The 15,101-nt window shown below is 35.3% G+C and overlaps 1 protein-coding gene across 3 annotated transcripts in view; it reads left to right on the top strand.

Annotated features, from left to right (window-relative positions):
- LOC138701547 (cilia-and flagella-associated protein 96-like) overlaps positions 1-15,101 on the top strand; it is a 35,000-nt gene that overhangs the window by 13,011 nt on the left and 6,888 nt on the right. The gene's annotated exons all lie outside the window — the stretch shown is intronic.

The following is a 15,101-nucleotide window of genomic DNA, read 5'->3' as shown; positions in this document are numbered from 1 at the left end:
CGCTGCCAGCCATCTTGATGCTGGCTGCAACGTTGCCAACATGCAAGAAACGACTGCAGAAGCATGTGGTGTGGGATTGAGAACGGTGCAAAGAATATTATTAGTGAAGGAAACGGCTAATGTCATTATTGTCTTTTGAGAATTTAAATTCTCTCTTGCGCTATTTGTATTGCACGTGCGCGTGAAGTACGATGTGGCAATGTTGTATGCTGCCTTGCTCTCGCTATCTGTCTCTCTCGACCCAAATGCTAGCAGACTACCACCTTCCGAATTGCTGTCGACTCTAGTGTATAGGATATTTGGTTACCTCTTACATTAAAAGAAAAGTCACCATCAAATTAACACTTTAATAAATTCTAGAAACAATAACAGAGTAGGGAATATTACTAATAACTACATAACAAGATAACTTGTAACTAAAATAACTAACTAATTAACACTACAATTAAAGAATACAGAATGTACTAGAAACTAAGGCCTAATGCTGAAAGCAAGCAAATATGTCATAACTAGACATCGGATTTTTAGGCACTAAAAATTGCAGTTTTAGGCGCCTAAAATAAGCTCAAAATTTGTAAAATTAGGCTCTATTTTAATGAAAATAGGCATTTTAGGCACATCAAGGTATCATACTTATTTCTTTCACTGAAATTTTTAGTTATACACTAAAATACGCACAAAAAGTATGTTTAAACATTAAAAAAGAATACTATGTTATATTTATAAACAGAGCTGCACAAATTTAATATATTGAAACTAATGAAATAATGATTATTGTTATCAAGATTACTCATTTTAAGTTATTGAAATTCAGTTCCATGCTCAGACTTTATTATAATTATCTGCACTGTACACCACCAGAATTTTTTCTAAATTCTCCACAGTTAACCTTTGCCTTTTGTCACTGAGAATCATTTTGAAAGCAGAAAAACTTCTTTCAACCGAAACTGATGTGAGAGGCGCAAATTTTAAACTAGGTACAATAGAAACATCAATACTTACTGGAACATTTACACTTTCCCCCGATATCACTCTTGATACTTTTTCCAACAGTGAAAATCCTACATTATTATTTAATACGTTGTCCCACTTATTTTTAACTTTTTTCCCAGTTTCGCCCAAAGCAGAATGTATGTTCACTTGAGCTTCCTTTACTATTGCTATTTGGCTACAAAGAGATTGTTTTTCACGTTCTAATTGTTCAATGCTTGCAGGTATGAAAGAAAAGTTTGATGTTATGTAGGCAATATTGTTTTTCACTCGTGAGTCATTCAGACAATCTTTCACTGCTTTCACACACGCTGCACTATCAGTTTCAGGTAATTTATCAATAACTGTGACCACTTCTTTAAAATACTTAGAATAATACACCACTGACTGAATCCAGGTTCCCCATCATGTAACAACCGGCTGAGGTGGGAGTGGGATATCTGGAAAGTTCTCTCTGAATATTGAAATCCTGGATGGGGCTTTACAAAAACATTTTTTTTGTGTTAGAAATAAACGAATTGACAAGAGGAAATTCATTCCGGATTGTTTCAGAAACCCTGTGAAGGCCATGTGCTAGACAGGTTACATGCGTGAGGTTAGGATAAAATGTTTTAAGAAGTGGAGCTGCAGCGACCATGTATGAAGCAGCATCAGTACAAAACAACAGAACTTTGGAATCGTCTATGTTACCGGAGTATAAAGACTGTAGGCCTTTATTTACAAAATAAGCAATGGCTTGGCTATTCACTTTCGAAAGTTCCTTAACACATACGAGGTGTGGAATCGAAGGTCCATCAGGACTAAGTTTTCCTACTACCATATTTGCTATATACCTATTCATAGGATCTGAGGTTTCATCCACAGAGACCCATATGTAAGAATCACCTATATCCTCCCGAATGGAAGCTAAAGTTTCATTGTATATTCTGTCTAAGTAATTTTTTCTTAGGGTCGACTCAGATGGGATATTTTGTTTGCAGTATTTTTGTAAAAACTGTCTTAAAACCGGATTTTCAATTGCATTCCAGGGAATGTTAGCAGCAACAAACGCTCTGGTTAAATCAGCATAGAAATTGCTGCTGAGATTGGATGAAGTAGGCTGTGTTAGTAAAGTTTGTTGCAGGTGATTTTTCTGCTGAGCTTTAGCCGTATGAGCCGCTCCTTGCACATGCTGCTTTAGGTGGCACTTCTTTTCTTGCGAAATCTAAAAATGTAAAGTAAACTGAATTAAAATAAAATCCTAATTGTTGTATTGCCGTATTTCTATCACAAAGTTAGTGGGTTCGAACAATCAAAATTTTAATGACCTGCAAATCTTTAACTATCGGAATTTGAAAGGTTAAAGTGTAGTGGTCTTAAAAAGAATTATACCTCAGGATAGCTCAGTCAATGTATAAATATTATAGGCCTACTCATTAATAGAATTTATATATTTCAACTATTGTTACATACCTGTTTGCTACAAATCTTGCAGAATATTATTTTTCCATCATAAGTGAATTCTGAATATTCTGTTAGCCATTGCCGGATCAATGTAGATTTTGCACTTATATTTTTCGGCATTATCGCATTAAACTTCACAGGAAAACGTCCTACCGCTCAAACTCAACACAAATAAGGTGAGGGAAAGAGCAACTGTTAACGAGCATTCAAATGAACCGTTGTTATTGAGATTCAATTGGACAAAAATACAAAGTTCCACTTATTGTTGCATTTCCTGGTAGTGTTAACACTAGGAGGGCCATTCTTTTAAATATTTTGTAACGGTTTACCCTACTAATTCGCAGTTTTACGACTTTTCATAAATATTTCAAAAACACTCTTTCTCCAAAAATTGTGATTTTATGACACTCTAAAGGGCAGTACAGCTAATCGGTTTCAGACCGAAAACAGTCATTTTTATAGTATAGTATATCTCTGAATCGGTAGCAGCACATGTTGTGATTGTTGCCTGCTTCAAAACTAAGGTTGGTTCTTTGTCGGCATTTGCGCCTCCAAACATGTTAAATTCGGTGAAATCTATTGCGAGTGTCGTGAGATTCAAAACATTTTGTTTTCTTTATCATTGGTTTCATGGCCGGTGTGAAGCAAACTTTCCACTTTTTAAATGCCTTAAATTTCGCAGTGAATGCATGTATAAATTATAAAAAGTAAGAGTAAAATGTGAAACTTTACAGTGAGTTAGGCATTTTTAGGCGAATATTAACAAATTAGGCTCTAATAACCGTTTTAGGGCATTTTAGGGCACTATAAAACTCTTTGAATACCTTTCAATTTCCATGAAACACAAATATTAATAATTATTTTTACTTTTCTCCTAAAGAAACAAAATAGGCATTTGCCCTAGAATCCGATGTCTGGTCATAACCTAGTAGCTGAACTAGTCTAGTACCATATACAAATAAGGTCAATGAATTAATCACCATCTGAGACGGGCAATATATGAATGACAGGGAATGAAGCTAATGGCACAGACTACAATATCTGAAATGGAGCAGTGCAAACATGAGTCACGTGATGATGAAACCAAGAATCTCCATATACAAAGAAATGCTGACCTAGAGGGCCCTTCTAGAACTAGCAATACAACCTTCTAGAAATATAGGGAGGTTCCTCCATAGAGTCTCGGAGCTATCTGTCCAAGAAGCCATGTAACCAAACATGGTTTCTGGAATCTTCTCCCGCGTTAAATAATTAACAGTGAGTGCAGTATTATGTAGAGAAGAAAGCAAGAATTCTTAGCTGCCCTATTGCCAAAGCAACTGGCGATTGAATAGGCAGTGTACGCCACCGGCAGTAGATATGGACGACGATATCTGTGACGGAACTCCGACTGACTTTTCCTGATGGAGAAATGTCCCACCGGAACAAGTGCCGTAATGCAATCCGCTCTGTTAAGCTCGATTCACATTATAGCCTACGTCACATCACCGTCACGGACCATCACCGTCCAATGCAGACTCATTCACATTTAACGGCAAGTGACCGTCAGTTTGCCGCCATCAAGACTGTAGGAACTGTGCTCTCGAACAATGCCGATATTTAGCAAACAAAAACTTGAGATGATTGCTGTCTTGTTGGACGAAGAAGAGGCCGTAAGAAGAAAACGAAACAGAATATGGATGAAAGAAATGCTCAGAAAGAGGAAGAATATAGGTGAATATCATACACTATACCGACAGTTGGAGGATGATGAAAGTTGCTTCTATAAGTATTTTAGAATGTCAAAATATGTTTTATATTTTGCTTCAAAAAATAGAAATACAAATACAAAAACAAAACACAACATTTAGAGAAGCAATTTCAGCAAAAGAAAAGTTGATGGTTTGTTTAAGTTAAGTCCTTCTAGATTGTAGTCTAAACAATGAAGTGGAAAAGTAATTATGTCAATTAGAACAAATTATTGTTTGTCATTCCTTGCATAAAATCACTCACAGGAAAACGTTAATTATTCCACAGGGGAAAATTGTTAATAGTAGGTTTGAACTGATGATATTCCTGACACGTGTGATGGTGTAGGCGACGGTGTTTGCATAGTTGTCAGATCATGTGACGTAGTTGAGGTCGTCCTATAAGAAACCCTATCTGTTTGCAGCTGATTGTGCTGCAGCAGGGGATGCTGATAGTGAGCTGGTGGTGCTGAAGAAATCGAAGGCTGCTCATTGCTTTGGGACTGGAACATCCTTTCTGAATTTCTTCGTATTCAAGATTAGAAATTATATTGAAAATTTTTGATTTTGCCGGATTTTGTCTTAATGGTGAAAATTGTTTCACTGTGGCAGCTATGCCGTTGAAAAATGCATCTATTGGGTCCGCACTGCAGGTAGACGTCAATTGCTTTTATTTTTCATTGTTTTCTAATAAATATTTCATAACGAGAGATGACGCTGTTTCCTTCTCCTGCACCTTTATCTTTGGACGCCTTTGTGACCCTGTAACTAGAGGATCAGTGTTCTTGCTTCTGGCAGTACTGATTTTCTTAAGTCCTGTGGATGTGAAGCAGCAATCTCTGCAGTCTCTTCATTTGTATCATTGTTCAAACTTTCTTCTTTTCCTTGATTGTTAGAATCGTCACTGCCTTGAGGTTCAACGTTTCCTATAGTTTCTCTTTCTTTAATAAACGGGATCAGAAATAACATATAATCTTCATATTTCCATTTTTTTTCGGTGTTGGTTGCCTGTCCGCTCTTAGTCTTCCTCTTTTTTAATGCCTTTCTAAACTGATCCCTTAATGAAATCCACCTCACTTTGCATTATGGACCTGAAAAGATTGAATCGGCCTCATTCATCATACAGTAAGACGGTCAGATTATAACAAATTTTGGGTTCACGAAGTCCGAAATATCAGGATCTCGTGTAATTCGAGAAGAAATTCGTCACAACGGAAATCATATTCATAACAAATCAGTAATACATATAGTCACCATCTAGTTCACAACAATAGAACAGACCTTCGGATTTCAATCAAAAGATACTAGCAATATGACCAAAGATGTTAAAGCGAGTATAAATAACAGGGAGGAAGAAGAAAGCATAAACAATTCACGCTATCAAACCGTCCACGTCACATCAAAACATTCTCCTCGAGAATCCCAGACGGTCCGTGCCGTTGATGGGCTGTGACGTTGCCTGTATATGTGAACGCTACCATACAAAACGCATTGTACAATGTTTTGATGCAACGCTGCTGGTCCGTGATGTGACGGTGATGTGACGTATAATGTGAATCGAGCTTTACTGTTCGCCCCAATTTACAGAGCTCCATTGCCCGATCTGATGCTCACTGGCTGTGGCCGGCGACTGAGTTATCGATTTGAGCCGCTCCAACTGATACTCCGACTGATCCACACTGTATCCGCTCAGCAACTCACAAGTCCTCCTCATAGTTAGGTCAGTAGATCGCCATTAGGCTCAACCACCGCTGCTGCTTAAAATCCTCCAATCAGAAGATAATGGTCGGCTCCGCAGAGAACAATAAATAATCCACAACAACAATATAAATTATGATACACTGTTTAGCCACCAGAGTAACAAGAAACATATGCTGCAATGAGTAGCAAAAACCATAACTAGATAATAAAGCAGAAATTAACTTAATGGCAGAGTATAAGTGAAGGTATAGATCCACAGCATGTAAGGAAAAACTGTGGTAACTATACCACAATATTATATTATATTAACTTATTTATGGCGCTTAAGGAACCCGGAGATTTATTGCTGCCCTCACATAAGCCTGCCATCGGTCCCTATCCTGAGCAGGATTAATCCAGTCACTACTATCATATCCCACCTCCTTCAAATACATTTTAATATTATCGTCCCATCTACGTCTCGGTCTCCCCAAAGGTCTTATTCTCTCTGGCCTCCCAACTAACACTTTATATGCATTTCTGGATTCGCCCATACGTGCTCATCTCAAACGTCTGAATTTAATGTTCCAGTTCTGCATTATTTAACTTTCTTCATTATATTATATTATATTCCTCTACCAGCATTCCACCGTTACTCCATTAATCATCGTCATGCAATACTATGTAGTTCTCCTTTCATGGTGCATTGAGCACAATGCGAAAAGTGGCGAAAAGAACTACAACTTGGGCACATCACTCAGAGATGGAGACGCTTGGATGAGTGATGTAAAGCTAAGTACCTACCATTGCATAAAAAATATTATAATATACCGAGGATTTATCGCCACTTACAGAGCTTAATTCCGAAGACATTCTGAGCAAAAAAGTCATATAAACATGTATCCTAATCTCAATATTTTCAGAGTCACGCTAATTTGAAGTCGTTTGTAAAATATCATTATTCTTTAGTTGTAAGGATAAAACAATATTACTAGTACTGTTGTTCGATCAAAACATTTAATCGATTAACTATTTGAATTTAATCGTTTAATCGATAGATTAATCGAGTTTTGACAGTTGAAAAAATGTTTTAATATACTGTAATACACAATTATTGTTAAATTTAACTTGTGTTCTGTGATAAGCATAAGTATTAAATTAATGTTGTATATCTGTATATATTGTATCGTTATATTACAAAACAACTATTTTAATTACTTACTAACATATTTATTATGAGGCTTATAATTTATTGTGTCAATTTCTCCAGGAATTTTTGAGACAAAATAAATAACAAAAAGTATGAAGACTCACCTAGTTACTACTGCTTCATCCATGATTTTAAACATGTGAGTGCATTCAAATGCTCCGAATTAAGTGCCGCTCTACTTTTAGTAACAATGTTTCCTGCATCACTAAACACGAAAAAACTTTTTTTTCTGAGAAGCACTTCTCCACGATCGTTCAATTTAAATCCAAACGTTTCACCGAGTTTACCTCTCAAATACTCATATGACATAATGGAGTTTACACTTTTCACAAACCACAGAAAACTGATTGTTTTCTTTATCAAACTAAACACACAACCTTCATATACAAACTCAGTACAGAAACTGCAACTGCAAAACTACAGGGGTCGAAACAGAAGACTGACCCCTATTGTAATCGAATTCCCAGATTTTAAAAAAAGGAGAAGGTAATTACGCTCTCACTTGCACACAGTGTAGACATAGCTATTTTAAAAGGCATGAGTGGGACGAATCCCAGAAAATTATGTATTTTATATGCTAGTAAGATGAGCTGACAACAAGGTGGAAGTTTTCTTGGAAAACCATAAAACTTAATAAGGGTTTCGCATTGTGTTTCAACTTTCAATAGAGGTAGACTAGGTCACTGTCCTCATATTTCCATCTCTTTTTTAAGTGTTTATGCAAAGATTTTCCCTGCTCTACCTGGTTTACAGTTAGGAAATAACAGTACGCTTGTGCTTTTAAGTAAGCAAATTCCGAGAGAGAAATATTGTCGGAATTTTTAGTATGAGTTTGTATTAACAAAATAATAATTAATATCAACTACAACCGATTAATTTTAATTGACTCGATTATTCGATTACATATTTTTGATCGATTAATCTTACAACAGAAATTGATCGATTAATAATCGATTAAATCCCACAACACTAAATATTACAGATAAAGATTGAACTATTCAGGAGTATCATTTCTTTAATTAGCTAGTATTCTGAAGTTAAAATTGTGTTGTTAATTCTTTACTTAATTTGTACAATTTTTTTTTTCCATTTTAACTGCAAAATTACACTTTTCTTACACATTTATCACACCAATTGTTACAAATCACGCCACTCTTGTAAATTCTTCAAGACTGTAAATTAGGATGCATAATTAAACTGTAAAGACTCAAGTTCCTAAAGTCGTATGATTTGTAAAAATTTTTGTGATAAGTGCGTGAGAATAATGTAATTTTTAGTTAAAAATTGAAAAACAAAATCTGTTGTTGTTTTCTAATGTCAGGCATTTGATAATAAAGTAATTTGACCTCTCCTGCTGCATTATTTTTCAAAGATATTGTCGTCAGCCACTGAAGCACAGATTTTGAGGTGTTCCGAATCCATTTCTTGATTAAACAAAATCTGTACAAAGCAATTAACAACACATTTTTAGCTTCAGAACACTAGCCAATTAAAGAAATAGTATAAAACTAAAGAAGAAAGGTATTTTTCTAACAACTTCAAATAAGTGTAACTCTGAAAATATTGAGATTAGGACACGTTTATATGACATTTTTTGCTCAGACTGTCTTTGGAAATAAGCTCCGTAAGTGGTGGTAAATCCTCGTTTTTCTGTCTACTATGGTCCGCTTTCATATGTGCAGCAAATGTACACTTTATCAGTCATGGCAGCGTGCTGATTTGATGCTGATAATGTTATGTATTCACTCAATTTAATCAAAAACATGCTGAAATTGTTTACGGTCTTTTCTATACATTTTTAACATCTGCTTAATATATCTGTCACTCGCTCAAGTTTCTGTCGAGATATAGAGGCAAGAGGGGATTGCTCTATGAATTCTGTTGAAAGAATGCGTTATTTCGTTCCATATCGGTCAACACTTGGAAAAGGGGTGTCAAATCAGATTCACATGCATTAATTCTGTGTTTGGGAAAGGGAGATAGGTCATAAAAATGAGTTCTGAGATAAATGAAAATTAAACTTCGAACTTTATTGCAAATAATTTTCTATACAAATAAAACACATCAACTGCTAGTATTTCTTTTGATTTTTGTACACTAACTTGTATAATTTAACTTGTGTGTCCATCTGGGGAACAAAATTTCATCTGCACAAAAAAATTAATTATCTCCCTTTATCCGAACATCATTGTTTCTTAAAAAAATGATCTGCCAGTTCTTTATTTCTCATGACTCACCATACACCAACTTTCTCCACTTGTAGGAGATCCACGCCTCGTCAGAGAAGAAAATAAGACATGGATCTAATTTTCCATCATGCATATTATTCACAACCCACTCACAAAATGTACGCCGTTTTTCAGGATCGTCCAGCTGTAGCTAATTATACACACTAATTTTATATTATTTGATGATAAACAACTTTGTAGTGCAGAATGACGAGAAATTCCTGTTGTTGGCCAAGCTGCCTAATTGATTGGTTTTATTTTAATTTTATTTTATTATTATTATTATTATTATTATTATTATTATTATCCCCCCCCCAGTGGTTGCCAGTGTACTCCAATGTTTCTTTGTCAAACCCCCATTTTTCCTTTCTACGTTTAGCTGTAATTCTTTCAGTATCCCGAAATTGATTTACTAATTGTTTCCTGAGTGGAATCTTAATTCTAGGAAATCTGTCTGTAGATAATCGAATTTTAAGACCAGACTTCGTTATGGATTATTCATAACACTTGACCTATAAACAGACAGAAAAAGCAGCAAACAAACAAAACAAAGCAAAAACATAAGAAATTCCTTCACGTGTAAGCCTAAGCTCTCACGGAATCAACTGAAGTCTTCTGAAGGGGACTTTGTGTATGGCAGCTGGTCATTTTTTTTTTGTCTAAGACTTTACATACCGGTAATAGTTATAAATGAACATATTACGTTGTAAAGAAAACCTCAACTAGGTATCCGCAACTTCTTAAAGAAATACCTCACTTAGAATGAACACATGTTTTGTTGCAGGATTGAATGATTTAGAGTGACTGGGAACATATTGCATGTGTATAATATAGTTTGACCTTTATTTGCTAGGAACCAACCAGTACCGAGAAACACCACACACGACCAATGTTAGACTGGGGCACCCAAAATATTAATTTATATTCATCATCACCATCATCATCATCTGTCTATGAAGTAATAGGGCTAGTGGCCTGTTACAGTCTCCCGACATCTTCGGAATGGTTGACCAATATTTCTTAGGTTCTACTTGATATGTACGTCTATTATCAGGCAGTATATCTCACTTGACGATGTGTCAGAGGAAGAATAATTGTTGGTATGTATCTGTCTGATTAGTGTAATATATAATCTAGTTAGCGATCAGAAGCATAGCATCCATGGATTTGATGGAAGCATTGCTTCCCATTTTATTTTTAGAGAAAAGCTTTTTTTATTTGCATACAGATAAGGTAATTATTATTCGGGTCGGCTAGTCTGGAGGCAGACGCATTGCCACAGAGCTAACTCGGTGGACCTTTGGGCTGATTCTACAAGTAATAATTTTTTTTATTTTATATGCCACATTCAAGAGCCTAATACCCCCTTTAGCTGTTGCAATCTCGTCTGTTTTCTTTTTTAAAGATTGGGTATATCACTCCTCTTCCTCATTCATATGGTATTTTGTATGTGTTCCAGCACATGTTAATTATATCTAAGAATCTTAATTTTAATTCTTGAAGTTTATATTAATTTTATCATCTCTATATTTATTCCATAGCACCCTGGGGCTTTCTTATTTTTAAAAGATTCTAGTGCTTCTATTGGATCCATATTTACATCGTCATCTTGATCTTCTATTATAGTTCAATCTGCGTTTGTTCATAAATCTTTGCAATATGTAAGCCATTCTTTTTCCATTATGTTATTAAGTTGAACTATATCTTTTTTAGATTTATTAAGGTGCTACAGTATTTTGTATGCTGTGTTTTGTGCACCATGAACGTCGTATTCTATATTACTTATATATTTGTTCCAGCTTTCTCTGTTAATTCTTCTTATTTCCCGTATGACTATAGCACATTTTCGTTTAAATTCTATCTTCCTCTGATTGGGTTTGTAAATATTTTAAATAGTGTTATGTTATTTTCTTGTCATTGATTAAGCTATTTGCTCATTCTAAATTGGAAAGCCTCTTCGGTTTTTCTTAGGGCATCTTTTCTCCAATAGAGTAGAGGAGTCAAGACCTGCCCTGTGGCTTTATCATGTGTCACCAATGGGTATGGAGGGGAAAGATACGTTTTGGTCTGAGATGAACTTTCATGTCAGTAGATTCATATAATATTAACCATCCTGAAATAAATTCTTCTTCTGATAGCTCATTTTTCCCTTCTTGCACAGCTCACATGCCGAGTCGCACTTCCTCACCTAATATTTCGTTTCTTACCTTTATTATTATTAACTCTTTATGACCCTTAAGGTCATTCTATTCTTGCTTTACATTCTTACTGATAGGTCTATTGTCCATATTATAATTCTTTAATCTATCACAATATAATCTCCTTATACTATTTTCTTGGAACAGGTGATTTTTTAAATAGAATTTATTTCACTGAACAAGTAGTGGCTGCTTTACTATGTCAATATTATGGTACATTATCTGAATTGATTTTCTAAGTTGCTTATATTCTTACTTTTATGTACCTATTTTGCTGGGATTCTTATTTTTTCCATAACTAAAAAGGGATCAGAAAATATATTATATCCCCCATAGACGCGCATATCTATTATTAGAGGGACTAGTTTTACATTGGCAAGAACATAATAGATTTAGTACTGTACCTCTTGCCACCCATGTATATTTATGAATCTCCTTGTGTCGGAATAATGTATTTGTTATTTCAATTCATTAAAATTTACTACATTTATAAACTATTAATAAATCATATTATATTGTTATATGTGGAGACATGTGTTGAAGTGAGAAAGTTATGGGAACTAATGGTGAGAATGTATTAAACGAAAGAAGTACCTAATTTCTCACGCCTTCTATTCTGTAGGTGAATTCATGACATTCAATAACACTTCATGAAATTGATACTAAAACTTTGTGTTGTACTAGTAGACTATATTGTAAATCTCGTCTGTATATATTTCATCTAGACTGTGACTATAAATTAAGACTTTATAATAGTATTAAGTTTTTTGACTTGTTCCATATTCTAGCTGTAAGCAATGTATGAATACCATGGAATGTTAATGAATAGGCCTACAATACAAAATGTCTTAAATTTTTTCCACTTTCGTTTAATACATTCTCACCATTAGTTCCTATAACTTTCTCACTTCAACACATGTCTCCACATATAACAATATAATCTGATTTATTAATAGTTTATAAATGTAGTTTAAATTGCTCATAGAATTCAATGTTTTCTTATCTCTTTCCTTCTTCTGCGGCATATATACCAATAGTTGTCAAATATTCTCTTGGAGTTTCTATTCTAAGATTAATTATTCTCTCAGACACAAAATTATAACTATGAACATTTTTTTCCATTTATTACTTAACCCAGATAAGCCCAAAAATTTTTTGTGATAAAAATACAGTAGCACATTAGTTACTCTCAAAAATCGGTTAAATGATGTTGAAATAAACTGAAACAAGGAACGTATATTTTCTAAAGCTAACAAATACTACCAACATTATCGCACAACTTATAAAATGTCCCTAACACCAACAATGACATAATATCCAAAGGCACTGCAACTGTCATTAAAAAAAAGTACGGTGGGAAAATCTGGGTTAAAATATTCCTACTCCAGTGCTGCTCTCTTATTTTGAGGCACTCAACTATAGAATAGCGTATGTTATGTTAGATCGAAACTACCTTTAAGTTTTTTCTTTGTTTCTGCAATTACATATAAGTTTGTCTTGTCTTTTTAATTCTTATATCAATTGTCCTTATTTATGGGCCAATCCTCTTAGGTTTCAAGTTTCTATATTAATTTTGTCCACTACACCAGTTCATTTAACCTTGTACTTTGCTTTCGTCGTCTTCAAGTGATCTGTCTGGTTCTCTTGAAGATTATCAGTAACAGAAATTTTCCCTCATTGCGTTACGAGCGCCACACAGGGTAAGTTTGGTAGTGGGGATGTCACCTCTCTGCCTTCAAACTTGCAGGGTATTTATTTGGTTACTATCCCTAGACGTATTTACCTTTACTATGATTATAGAGCTAAGTCCATCAAGAGATGTCTCTTCCGGCTAAGTTGCTGTTGAGATACATCCTCTTCCACCTCTTTAGTCGTTGGTCATCTTCACGGTCGATAGCCATCCAATCTGGATACAGTCGCCATGTTCCATGTTGTGATCTATTCTCAGCTTCCCCTCGCCTCTTGTCACATGACAAGTAAGCAGAACTGGACTTCGCTTTAGATAGTAATATGTTAAATTGTTACATACCGGTACTACTTTTTTATAGTTTGACTGCTAAATGTCTAAGATTTGCATAACATAGTTGGGGGGTGGGAGGAGAGGAGCGCAACATTTTTTCGGGCCCATGGGCATTGTACTACCTAAATACGGTACTGGCTATTATATACTTTCAATAGCAATAAATTTAGGAAAAAAAAAACACTCACAAAAATGTGTGATTTTATGAATGCATAAAATGTTAAATTGGATGGTTTCTATTGCTCAATCATCTGACTGCAGTCATCCTACCAACTTGCAGATCAGTCCAGGAAGAGGGTCTCAAAGGTCAATATGTCGTTGCGAAGCATTGATTTTTCTTTCATAGATCACAAATAGATGTAGTAAGGATTCCAAATTTTGTTAAATGTTTTGCAAGACAATAATTTTTATTGTTGTTTTTGTGTAGTGGCAGGACCCTTAACTTGCTGAGGTTCATACATCAAGAATCATATTAGATGCAGAGTCTAATATTGCATTACTTTTCAGAAGTAGACATTTGGAATACCACTGTGTGCTGGGCCAGTTGCATGGAATAGCTAGGCATAACAGATAACAGACCCAATAGAATAGGTGACCCTTTCGGTATAATCTTTGTGAGGACACTATATGTCTCGCCAATGGCAGGTTTCGCGAATGACACCAGGAGTCAGGACTGTATGGAGTGGTGGTAAGGAAATGCTTGCAATTACTACTAGGTGGCAGCACCGGGGAGAGACGTGTGTGTCGGAACAGAGGAAAGCTGGCTCTCTATCTCCATGTCCAGAAACATTCGTGTGACGTCATATAGGTGAGCACGTCTCTCGGGATGTGTAGCATGTGCATGTAAAAAGTTCGTCTTCTGCAACACATACTTACAGGTGTAGGAAGCTTAATAAGCACTAGCATGCATTTATTCCAACATCTTCATTACATACAAGAAGACTCCGCATATAAACAAATGCACATGTCTGAAGACCTTCCTCTTGGTTGCAGGACAAAGAACCTCTTTATGGTGCCTAGAATGTGACGTTAATTAATTCCGTGTCTGAATGCACAACTGTTATATATTGTCAAAGTCTTAATGGAAAATTTGCTCTTTTTCTAAACACGAGAAGGAAATATGATGTTTGAAGCAGTTGGAAAACTAATTAAGACTCTGAAGAAAGAATGTGATTTGTAGGCAGGGTCCATAATGGACTGCTGAAATTGAGGAATGATGATAACATATACTACTCATTCAGTTTCTATTGCTCTTTGCTTCTTGTGGTGTATTACAATATGTTGTCGATGCTGTGCTGTGTTAAATTGTGTGAAGTTAACATCCTGCGACATATGTACAGTAATAGTGCAGACTATAGGCTAATAGCTGAGCCAGTTACCAGTAATTCAGGGCCTAAATTTCAGAAAGGGAAACACTTTAGAAATAGTCCGTTACCTGACGTGGATGCTTCATAATGTGAGTACGGTTTTGTAAAGATTCCGTATGCACTCAATGCTTTATGTTAGGTTGTTATTTTAAAATAATTATCTGCTACGTCACGTCATCAGTCATTGTTCTACACATGTTGATGCATGCCTCATTTTCTGGTACGAACATAGAACCAT

The sequence above is a fragment of the Periplaneta americana genome, chromosome 6 (assembly GCF_040183065.1).
Source record: "Periplaneta americana isolate PAMFEO1 chromosome 6, P.americana_PAMFEO1_priV1, whole genome shotgun sequence".
Taxonomy (NCBI): domain Eukaryota; kingdom Metazoa; phylum Arthropoda; class Insecta; order Blattodea; family Blattidae; genus Periplaneta; species Periplaneta americana.
Note: the sequence above shows the minus strand (reverse complement) of the source record. Positions and strands in the feature narration are given on the sequence as shown.